The sequence below is a fragment of the Gossypium hirsutum genome, chromosome D04 (genome assembly GCF_007990345.1).
Source record: "Gossypium hirsutum isolate 1008001.06 chromosome D04, Gossypium_hirsutum_v2.1, whole genome shotgun sequence".
In the NCBI taxonomy this organism is placed as follows: Eukaryota; Viridiplantae; Streptophyta; class Magnoliopsida; order Malvales; family Malvaceae; genus Gossypium; species Gossypium hirsutum.
The window spans coordinates 47,503,690-47,515,209 of record NC_053440.1 but is presented as its reverse complement, the minus strand read 5'-3'; the positions used below and the strand labels follow the sequence as shown (position 1 = coordinate 47,515,209).

At 35.3% G+C, this 11,520-nt stretch overlaps 1 long non-coding RNA gene across 1 annotated transcript; it reads right to left on the bottom strand.

The window, feature by feature from the left end:
* Positions 1 to 3,286: 3,286 nt before the first annotated feature.
* Positions 3,287 to 4,229, bottom strand: LOC107939364 (uncharacterized). Its single transcript, XR_001695106.2, has 2 exons — positions 3,855 to 4,229; positions 3,287 to 3,566 (listed from the first exon to the last, which is right to left on the bottom strand). It is a non-coding gene; the product is annotated as an uncharacterized lncRNA (long non-coding RNA).
* Between the last annotated feature and the right edge of the window lie 7,291 nt (positions 4,230 to 11,520).

Genomic DNA, 11,520 nt, shown 5'->3' with positions numbered 1-11,520 from the left:
ATCGTTTTCCCCGTCCGTTAGATGGCCTTCATTTTTTTAATATGTATTTCCTCTCTCTTGTTAGAGTATGCCCAAAGATCAATCATGAGATGGTTGTAATAACATACTTGATTTATCATGTTTATTAATATAAGGCGTTACCATTATTATTTCAGTTTCTTTTCTGTGTGTATAAATAAACTTTTTATAATAATGTCCTGAGAATAATATGATTATTCTTAAAAGGTCCTTAGTTAAGTATTATTGTTGGCTAGGACAATAATAATGCATTAAGACTAACAAGTAGTTGATTGATGATAAAGAGTTGTCATTGATATGGAATGTCAAAATCGATGAATGAATATGTGTGTTAGAAAACAACATATTGGACTGACCCGTTATGAGTATGTTTATTGGATTATTATGTAATTGTCACAACATTACTCATAGTGATTAATATGTATATGATCCTCAAACTTGAGATCATCATAATCCCAACATCGTGAGTTGGATATTTTGATACAGTCAAACGTATATTTATGATTAATATGTATACAACTTGAGATTGTTTTGGCTCAAGATCGTTCGATTCTAATGTTACAAACAATGAGTGGCACCTAGCAATGCATCATTGCTACCTAAGTCACAAGAAATCATGATTCGACATAACCTTTTTATGATTAACCTTTCATGCAATAATCCTTTGCATTTTAAAGCTAATTTCATTTGGATTGAAATTACTAGATTTATCTTGATACATTTAATGTTCATGGTGATATTTTAAGTATATTTACTATTTTATTCGGTTTGGATTATTTTAAATATATGCATACAAGCTCTAGACATGGATGAATGCATGGTATATTCTTAGACTTGATTTAATTCTAAAAAAGGTTAAATAAGTTGGATCATAATTGAATAATACGAGTGAGTACTTGAACAAATACTCATAGCACTCTAGACATAGAGTTGTGATCTGTACAGAGTAAGGAAGAATATTGTTAGGTATTGTTCTTAAGACTTGTAGACATACAAAGACTTAGAATGATAACTTTAATTCTAGCTCTCGAAAGAAGCAGAATGCAGTAGTTATATTCTGAGCAGTAATTTGGTCAATATTTTACCATGACAGTATTATGTTGTTAAGATATAATCCAGGTAATTCCAACCTTCCTATTCAACAGCATCAATTCTTTCAACTTTGTCTCATAGAATTGCCACAGCATTTTATTCATTATTCGATTTTTATATTTAATACAATAATACTTCAATTTCGCCTTTACTGTGATCGAGACAAACAACCCGAAAAGTTCTTGATACCAGTTTGTAGAAACTAACATTGATAATGGCAATTTAGAAGGATCGTAAAGCAAAAAGAAAAAGAAAAATAAAACACACAAATTTTACATGGAAAACCCTTTCGGGAAAACACCATAAGTAGAGGATAAGAAAATTCACTAATGTCGAATTCGAATAATGCAAGAGGAGTTTATACTACATCTATTTATAGATTAAAAAACCCTATTTTAATCAATGTCAAATAGATGAAGTGTAGTAAAGTTGAAAAACCTTATTCTAATCAATTTAAAATAAAAAAGTATAGTTCTATATGGATTTTACTTTTATTTTATTTTACAACTGTATTTTATATTAACAAGGATTCAAGTCACTCAACTCTAGAAGTCTCAGACATGATAAATGTGAATTCTAATGCCTAGAACTCCAATGTGCTGAGCAAATTGTTTAACAAAGATTAGGTAAATAGAATCTTGTCCATTTCGCTATCGAGGTTCACTCAGGTTGATGAATTTGTGTGGCAGGAGGATAATACATGAGTTTACTTGGTGAAGAGTGGATACAAGTGGCTCATGGCCAAGGATGGGGGTGCAACAGGAATTGACGACACGGATCAAAATATAAACTTAAGAGGTTTTTACATGAGACTATGGAAGCTTCATGTTGCTAGTAAAATTAAGATTACAATATGGAAAATTGCTAATAACTTTATGCTTACTCTAAGTAATCTCGTAATTTGAACAATGGTAGTAGGGAGCTGTTGTCCGGTCTATCGTGGAACTGAGGAGTCGATTGAGCATTTGTTCCGCTAGTGTCCAATCATGGTCCAAGTTTTACGAGACACGAATATGTCGTTTTCCTCCTCCAACAATGAGAACAATTGGAGATGGTGGTTAGCTAATGAGTTCATAAACTATACGTTGGACACATGGAAACTGTAAGTGGTCACTTTCTAGGCTCTATGGTTTAATCGACATAATATCTATTGTGAATGAGTTAATAAAAAAGTGAATGACATAATTGTGTTTGTAAAATCATACATGCAAAAGGTTGAGAATTTGGAGTATGTGTTACCATAATTTTAACAAGTACATATTATAGGGGAACCGCCAACAGAGACTTCAATGAAGGTATATTTTGATGCCACTTTTAACCAGTTAACAAAGAAGACAACGACTGGTATTTTAGTTAGAAACAAGGAGGGGTTGTGGTGGCGGCGGGTACTTACCCCTACGAAAATGTGGCAGACTCGACGGTGACAAAAGCAAGGGCGTGTCTCAGTGTAGTGATTCTGATAGAGGAGTTAGGGTTTTGAGAGGTGGTGGTTGAGGGAGATGCCTTGACTGTCATAAAGAACCTAAGGGCCTCTAAAGATGATAAATCGATCATTAGTGCTTTGGTAAAGGATATTCCATTTAAGGCTAATAATTTAGAGTCAATGGAGATTAGAGTTATACCTCATCAAGGGAATCGTGCAACACACACGCTAGTGCAGGAGGGATGAAAGTTCGGGGGACCCTGGGTTTGGATAGAGGAAGCTCCGGGTGAGGTAGAAGTAGAAGCAAAATGGGATTGAAGGGCCATGTTAGAATAGGGTTGAGTTGGTTTTCTAGCACCGAAGGAATGATTATTTTAGGACTCTGAGGCGATTAAGTTAGGAGTGAGTTGGGCGAAATAGTTGAGATAACATCATCAGTGGGATGCGAAAATCATAAGCTTGATTTTTCAAGAATGGTGGTGGTTAAATGCAATATTTTGTGGAGGGTCGTTTCATCTTTCAACTATTTAGGTCGTGTTTTTTTTGTTTGATCTCCAATTTGTTTAGGCTAGTTTTTCTTTGATTTTTTTGTGTTACTAGCTTTATTGTTTTTCTTCTTTTTAGAACTATATTATGGCATCGTCTCGTTTTTCCAATCACTTACAACGATTGATGGATGTACTAGCTCTTTTATTTTTACTAATTGCCATAGCCCATTCTTGTCGGCCCAATGAATAAATAAAAACAAAAAAATAATAAAGTCCAGTTAATGTCCAAATTACAAAAGCCGATACTAGTCCAAATACAATACAAACCCAAAGCACAAATTCACTAACCCAAAACCATTTACCCACACCCAAACCCGAATTACAAGCCCAAACCGTAGCCCAAATCGGAGGAATACCCCAGAAGCTTCTAGGGTTTCTGAAAATCCTTGCGCCGCAGTCGAGTCCAGGCTTCCCTTAGCACGTGCTGCACCACCGCCATGCGTCGGCCTCACCCACGTGCTCCTCGCTTCCAGCTGGCCTCACACCTGCAACAAACAACAATGAAGGAAACCGAATGACAGCAAAGAAAATAACAGAATAGAATTTTTATATTTTTTCATTTTTCATTTTTCTGTTATTTTGGCTATATAAAGCCAAATACAACTCTGTAAAACGGATACTGGATACGAAAATCAATACAAAAAAATATCAAAAACTTAAAAAGCAAATCAGATTTTTAAGGTGATTGGAGTTTTTTTTATTTTTGTTGCTTTTCTTTTCTATATTTGATTGATTGTGTGTCAAAAAAATAGAAAAGAAGGCAAAGGATTTACCTGTGTGAGCGCGCATTGGAGTCCTCCTTCACTTCGTCTGAATCGGGGTGGAAATGGGGATTCTGGGTTTCAAAACAGTGAGAAAAAGGGGCAGAGATTTAGGTTTTGTTTGATGGTTTTAGTATGATAAAACACTTCTGTTTTCTTTTATATTATTATTATTTAGTTTCATAATGAATTATTTTATATTTTTATGTTAATCCAATAGAATTTATTTTTTTAAATGGTTTTCTTTTATAATACGTAATTTACATCAAATTATTTACATGCCGTATGTTATGGATTTCATATTATTAAAACCATTAATTTTAAGTTCTTTCTTTAACTTATTTGTATATATTTGTTTAAATCTATCTTCATAAATATCTAATTTATTTCTTTTAAAACCCCTACTTTAATAAATTTTACTTATTTCAACTTTTACACATATAGTTTTTTTTTTTGAAGGGTTACACATATAGTTATATATATTATTATTTATATTGAGTATTTCATTTCATATGTATTATCTATTTAGATTAATATATGTGTATTATTTTAGGTTTCTATTTATTTTGATTTTCTTCTTATAATACTTACTTCAAAATTCACTTAGATATTATTATTCATTTTTAATTCTATTTTTAAATTATTTCAAGTCTTCACATTAATTACTTCTTTTAAATTTTTATATACATGTATTTTGTGTATATATATTGATAATTTCAAATTTCTTTTCTCTCATGCTACTTTTTTTAGTTATTTTAAAATTGTTATATTTTATTTGTGTTAGGTTTTTAGATCATTAACTTTCAAATGTTGGTGTTAATATTTACATGTGTTATTGCTCTTATATGAATGGTATTGTTTATTTGTATTTATTGATTATTTGTCATTCGTTAAAGTATATTTTGTTTACAAATCGTCCTTTTGCGTTGTACGTCATCATTCAATTGCACTATGTTTGTTTAAAAGATTGCATTTGATTAAAACACTAAAATCATTTTATCCATAAGTTTTCAAAACACTTGGTATCCAAAGATTCTTGAGAAGATTGTGCCCTAACTTACTGGGCTTCAATTTTCCTCGTTAAATTTAGATAGCCGAGTACCCTTTTTCAATAAAATCGTACAGATTTTAAATAAAAGTTTATTCTCGGGATTTCAAAATGTTGTGTCCTAACTCACTGGATATAACATTTTGTTACCTTGAGTTAAGGATTTCTAAAAATAAAGGCAATATTCGGTATGTGAGAATTTTGAGAAATTGAACCCTAACTTACAGGGTTCTGATTTTTCATTTGACCTAAATAACCGAATATCATTCTCAAACTTAAATGCATTAGTTTTAAAAGTCAAAAGACAAAATTAATTTCGAGGATTAGAAATGTTGCACCATAACTTACTAGGTGTGACATTTTTCTTCTTCAAAATAAGAGGGTTTTATCATCCAATTAAATTTATTCAAAATTTTCTTTTAAAAAAGGATTGTATTTTAAAATCTTTTAAAATTTTTTACACTAAGACATTAAATAATCAATTCGGTACCAATTTTGGGCGTTGCGAGGGTGCTAACCCTTCCTTGTGCGTAACCGACTCCCGAACCTGTTTTCTCAAATCTCGTAGACCAAAATTGTTATTTTAGTAAATCAAAATGTTTTATTAAAATCTTAAGGTGGCCCGATCACACCTCGAAAAAGATTGGTGGCGACTCTATTTTCGTTTCCTAAAGTCGACTCCCGTTTTTCAAAAAAAAAAGGTTTCGACAGCTTGGCGACTTCGCTGGGGACACTAGAGAGTCAAACCGTAAAATTGATTGTTTTCTATCTTGTTGTCAAAATTGAAAATCTGATTTGAAAAATTACAATCCTTTTATTTCATTTGTTTGTGTTATATGATTCTTGTGTGTAGAGCCTCGTAGAATATTTTTACATCATATTGCATAAGGATCATTTGATCTTACATTTTTAAGTGGGAGTGAGAAACTACTTCTTCGTGAGGTTTTCACCTCCGTGTAGGATAGTGGATAGCTTTCGGGATACATCCTTACCTATGTCTTCGTGAGATTTTCATCTCCGTGCAGCCATAAGGAAATGTATTCCCTTGAACTGAACTCAGTCAGTATGAGCCTATAGTGGGTGAGGATTGAGGAATCTGCTGGTTCGGGTACCTCAACTTTAGAACCAAACCGCATGTAGAAGACCTTAGGAGCCCACCCTAGGTAGAACCACTCCAAACCCCTAGTGGTCACCCGAATAGGTACCCTATTTATTTTTCTTGTTTGTTTTTGCTTTGTACTAACCTGTTTCATTTTTTTTTGGTTATGATTGCATTGCATTTTCATATTAGAAAAAAAAGGTGTTGATTCAAGTTTGATTACTAAATTAGAGAGCTTTTCATGGAAAATAATTTCTTCATAAAGTGGAAGATAATACAGCTACCCGAATATATTCCATGAAACACAACAAAAAAGGGTGATGGAGGAGTACATGACTTTACTTTGTGTCCGGAGGATTCAAGCTGATTATTCGAGAGCCGTCGATATTCCAACTTCCTTAAAGAAGCTGATGAGCATTACGAGGATGGGTAGATGATGGATCGCAACCAGGATCAAGTAAAAAATAGCTAGTGTGACCTTCATTGGAAATTTTGCTAGATTTATCTTAAACTTCCGGATGAAGAGACAGATCGATGTTGTTTCTTGGAGTATGAGGGCAAGGTCGTACATGCATCCGTTTTATGTAAAGAAGTTTGTTTTTTAGTAAAGTTTTCTAAATGGGATTGAATCAGAGTCAACGTCTTTTTTGCATTCATTTCATGCATTTGCATTACATGACATCATATGTATTAAAGACCATTAAAAGACCCTAATTGAGTAAAGTTATTTCAATTAATCTGGAAAACCAACACCCTTACGGTACCCGTGTAAAGTCAAGAAACATGGACCAAAGATTAGAAAGGCTTGAGCAATTTCAAAAGGAGATGCAAGATCAACTACAAACGCAAATGTAAGAGTAGTTAGCTAAAATTCAGTAAGATACGATAGAAAAGATGTTAGAATCTTAAAGAAATATGATGGCTCAGTTGACCCAACTACTGGCTGGAGGAGTAGATAAAGGAAAGAGCCCCATGGTCAATCCTACGGAAGGAAATGATGAACCAACGTACCCTCCGGGTTTTACTCCACAAAATGCATGAACTCAAGCTGAAATATACCCAATAAGACCATCAGTCACAGTTAGGCCTCAGCAATTTCAAGCTGGTGCTTCAATGCCAATGAATCTTCAAGCAAGATTAGATTCAAACCCAGGGAATAACCCAATCAATCCCGTTATACCCGAGTTTGATGAGATGGCTGAAGAAGAAAAAGCAAAGACGGAGTTGTTACAGAACAGATGTAAATGGTTGGAGGAAAAATTCAAAGCGATGGAAAGTGCTGATAGTCATCATGGAATCGACACTAAAGATCTGAGCTTGGTTCCAGATTTAGTACTTCCTTACAAGTTCAAAATGCTAGACTTTGAGAAATATAATGGAACCAGTTGCCCCGAGGCTCACATTACCATGTTTTATAGAAGGATGACTGGTTACGTTAACAATGATCAATTGTTGATACATTGCTTCCAAGACAGTTTGGTGGGGGGAGTTTCCAAATGGTATAACCAATTGAGTTGTACCAAAATTGATACATGGAGGGACTTAGCTCAGGCATTCATGAAGAAGTACAATCATGTAACAGATATGACTCCTGATAGAATTACTCAATAGAATATGGAGAAGAAATCGAATGAAAGTTTTAGGCAAAACGCTCATATATGGAGGGAAGTTTCTATCCAAGTTCAGTCGCCGCTCCTAGAGAAAGAAACGACGATGCTCTTTATCAACACGCTAAAAGCCTCGTTCATCACGCACATGTTGAGAAGTGCCATAAAAATTTTCTCAGATATAATCATGAACGGCGAAATGATTGAAAATGCCATCAGAAGTGGAAGAATAGATGGAGGAGAAAGTAATAAGAAGTAAGCCTTAAGGAGAAAAAAATGAGGTGAATAACACAGGTTACTCAAGATCAATTACTGTAAGTCAGCCAAGGTTACTCAAGATCAGTTACTGTAAGTCAGCCAAGAAAGGTGGTTGCTGGTCAGCAAGCTATATCAAGGCAAGATCTTGGCATGAAGATTGAGAAGCTCCAATTTACGCCAATCCCAATGTCGCATAGGGATTTGTATCAGAGTTTGTTTGATGCACATGTTGTTTCCCCTTTTCACGTGAAACCTCTACAACCCCCATACCCCAAATGGTATGACCGAACACCCAGTCTGAATACCATGCAGGAATCGCGGGGCACTCGATAGAAAATTGCACTGCCTTTAAAAAGCTAGTTGAAAGATTCATCAATATGGGCATTGTCAAGTTCGATGACTTATCTAATATAGAAAATCTACCCAATCATATTAATAATGGGGTAAACGCGATGCATGAAGAAGTGTTGGGAAACGTTCACATCAATGCCATATATGAAGACACAATTGAAAAGGGACCTTGTTAGATATTCACCCTTATTAACTTGGGAGTGTTCTAAATAATTGGACTGTAGAAGGAATTCCAATAGTATTTAGAGCTTATTTAGAGTAATATTCAGAACACACTTGTTGCTTTTAGCCTAGAGGCAATAAGAACTTCTTTGTGAAATAGGCTCCTGTTTGAACACCATTATTTTAATAAAATACATCCTAGCGATCATTTTTGAGCAAATATTCTTTCATTCTTTCCATCGAGTAGTTATTTTGATTCTTTCATTCTTTTGAATTTTCTTCCAAATCTTGCTTTCATCCATTCATAATCATACTGTACAAATAATTATTCATAAATTCATGCATTATTTGTATATTCTTTTGTACCTACAATAGGTCTCTAAATATTAATGACATGAGTGACGCTGCTATAAACTCAGAATTTCCTTTTGAACGAGACATGTGTTTAGAGGGATCGCATGACTTTGAAGATGACGTAGACTGTAGTTTATCTCCGGACTTGTTACGGATGGTAAATTAGAAAGAAAAACAAATCCTACCTCACAAGGAATCAATAGAAATTGTGAGCTTGGAAGAAGGAAAAGAGGTGAAGATCAGAACTGATATTTTCGCAAAGACAAGGTGAGACCTCATTGAATTACTCCAAGAATTCAAAGGTGTCTTCGCATGGTCATACCAGGATATGCCCGGGTTAAGCACTGAGATTGTAGTGCATCGCCTTCCTATAAGAGAGGATTACAAGCCAGTTCAGCAGAAGCTCAGGAGGATGAGGCCTGATATTGTGTTAAAAATAAAAGAGGAAGTCAAAAAGTAGTTTGATGCTGGGTTTTTACAAAAAGTCAAATATTCCGAATGGGTAGCCAACATCATCCCAGTCCCTAAAAAAGATGGGAAAGTACGAATATATGTGGATTACAGGGATTTGAACAAGGCCAGCCCAAAAGACAATTTCCCATTGCTTCACATTGACATTTTGGTGGATAATACGGCAGGCTATTCATTGTTTTCCTTTATGGACGGCTTCTCTAGATACAATCAGATAAAGATGCATCCCAAAGATATGGGAAAGACTACATTCATCACCTTGTCAAGAACGTTTTGCTATAAACTGATCTCGTTCGGATTAAAGAATGCGAGAATAACATACCAAAGAGCCATGGTAACCTTGTTTCATGACATGATGCACAAGGAAATTGAGGTTTATGTTGATGATATGATCGCAAAATCCAGAACAGAAGAGGAACATGTGCAGGTCCTAAGAAAATTGTTCTTAAGATTGAGAAAGTTCCAGCTCAAGCTTAATCCAACGAAATGCACTTTTGGAGCCAGGTCAGGAAAGTTGTTGGGCTTCGTAGTCAGCGGAAAAGGAATAGAGATTGATCTAGATAAAGTCAAGGCGATACGAGATTTATCTCCATCATGCACTCAGAAGGAAGTTCGAGGTTTCTTAGGAAGACTGAATTTCATTGCTCGATTTATTTCACAACTAACCAAGAAATGTGACCCCTATTTCGTCTTCTGAAGAAACATAATCCTGGTGTGTGGGATGAAGAATACCAAGAAGCTTTTGACAAGATAAAACAGTACTTGTCCAATACTCCAGTGCTGTCACCACCTAGCCCGGATAGGTCGTTGATATTGTATTTAACAGTGTTTGATAATTCCATTGGATGTGTGCTAGGTCAACATAATGAGACGGGAAGGAGAGAAAGGGCGATATACTATCTCAGTAAGAAGTTCACCGATTGTGAAATGAGATACTCGCCTATTGAGAAATTATGTTGTGCCCTGGTCTGGACAACTCGGAGGCTAAGGCAGTACATATTGTACCATACAACTTGGCTTATTTCAAAGTTAGACCCCTTAAAGTATATGATGGAGTCAACTACTTTGAATGGGAGAATGGTCAGATGACAGATCTTGCTTTTCGAATTTGATATAGTTTATGTAAGCCAGAAGGCCGTGAAAGGGAGTGCAATAGCGGATTTTCTAGCTAGCAGTGCCTTGGAGGATTACGAGCCTTTGAATTTTGATTTCCCGAATGAGGACTTGATGTATGTGGCAACCACTAAAGAGGATTCCCAAATGGATCGCAGTTGGAAGTTAAACTTTGACAGAGCTTCAAATGCTGTGGGCAATGAAATTGGGGCAGTTTTAGTATCCCCAAGCGGAGATCATTATCCTGTTGCTAGCAAATTGGATTTTGATTGTACCAATAACATGGCAGAATATGAAGCGTGCATTATGGGCATCCGTACAGCCATAGAACGTAAAATCAAAGTGCTAAAAGTATATGGGGATTCTGCATTCGTGATATAGCAACTCAAAGGGGAATGGGAAATGAGAGATCCCAAATTAATTAGTTATCAAAAGCTGGTTCTCGAGTTGATTGATAAGTTTGATGACATCACTTTTTGTTATCTTCCACGAGATGAAAACCATATGGTTGATGCATTGGCTACTCTAGCTTCTATGATCAAAGTAAACAAACTAGAGGATATGAAGCCTATTTAGATGAGCATTTACGAGACCCCGGCTCATTACTGTAGTATTGAGGAAGAGGAAAATGATGATCATCCTTGGTACCAAGACATACTGTAATATATGAAAAATCGCGATTACCCTGATCAGGTAATGGAGAATGACAAGAGGACATTGAGGAGACTAGCCATTGACTATGTCCTAGATTGAGAGATTTTATACAAAAGGGGAAAGGATCAAGTACTATTAAGATGCGTGGACGCTATGGAGGCCAAGAAAGTCTTGGGGGAAGTCCATGAAGGTATCTGCGGAATGCATGCCAACGGTTTCATAATCCCTAGATAGATTATGAGATTCGGGTACTACTGGTCTACCATGGAAGGATATTGCATCAATTATGCCAAGAAGTACCATAAATGCCAAATTTATGGAGACAAAATGCACCCACCTCCTTCACCTCTTCACGTTATGACTTCTCCATGGCCTTTCTCCATGTGGAGTATGGATGTCATCGGGCCAATATCACCGAAGGCTTCTAATAGGAATTGTTTCATCTTTGTAGTTATTGACTATTTCACTAAATGGGTGGAAGCTGCTTCATATGCTAATGTCACGAAGTCAGCAGTTAGTAAGTTCTTGAATAAAAAGATCATATGTCGATATGGAATACCT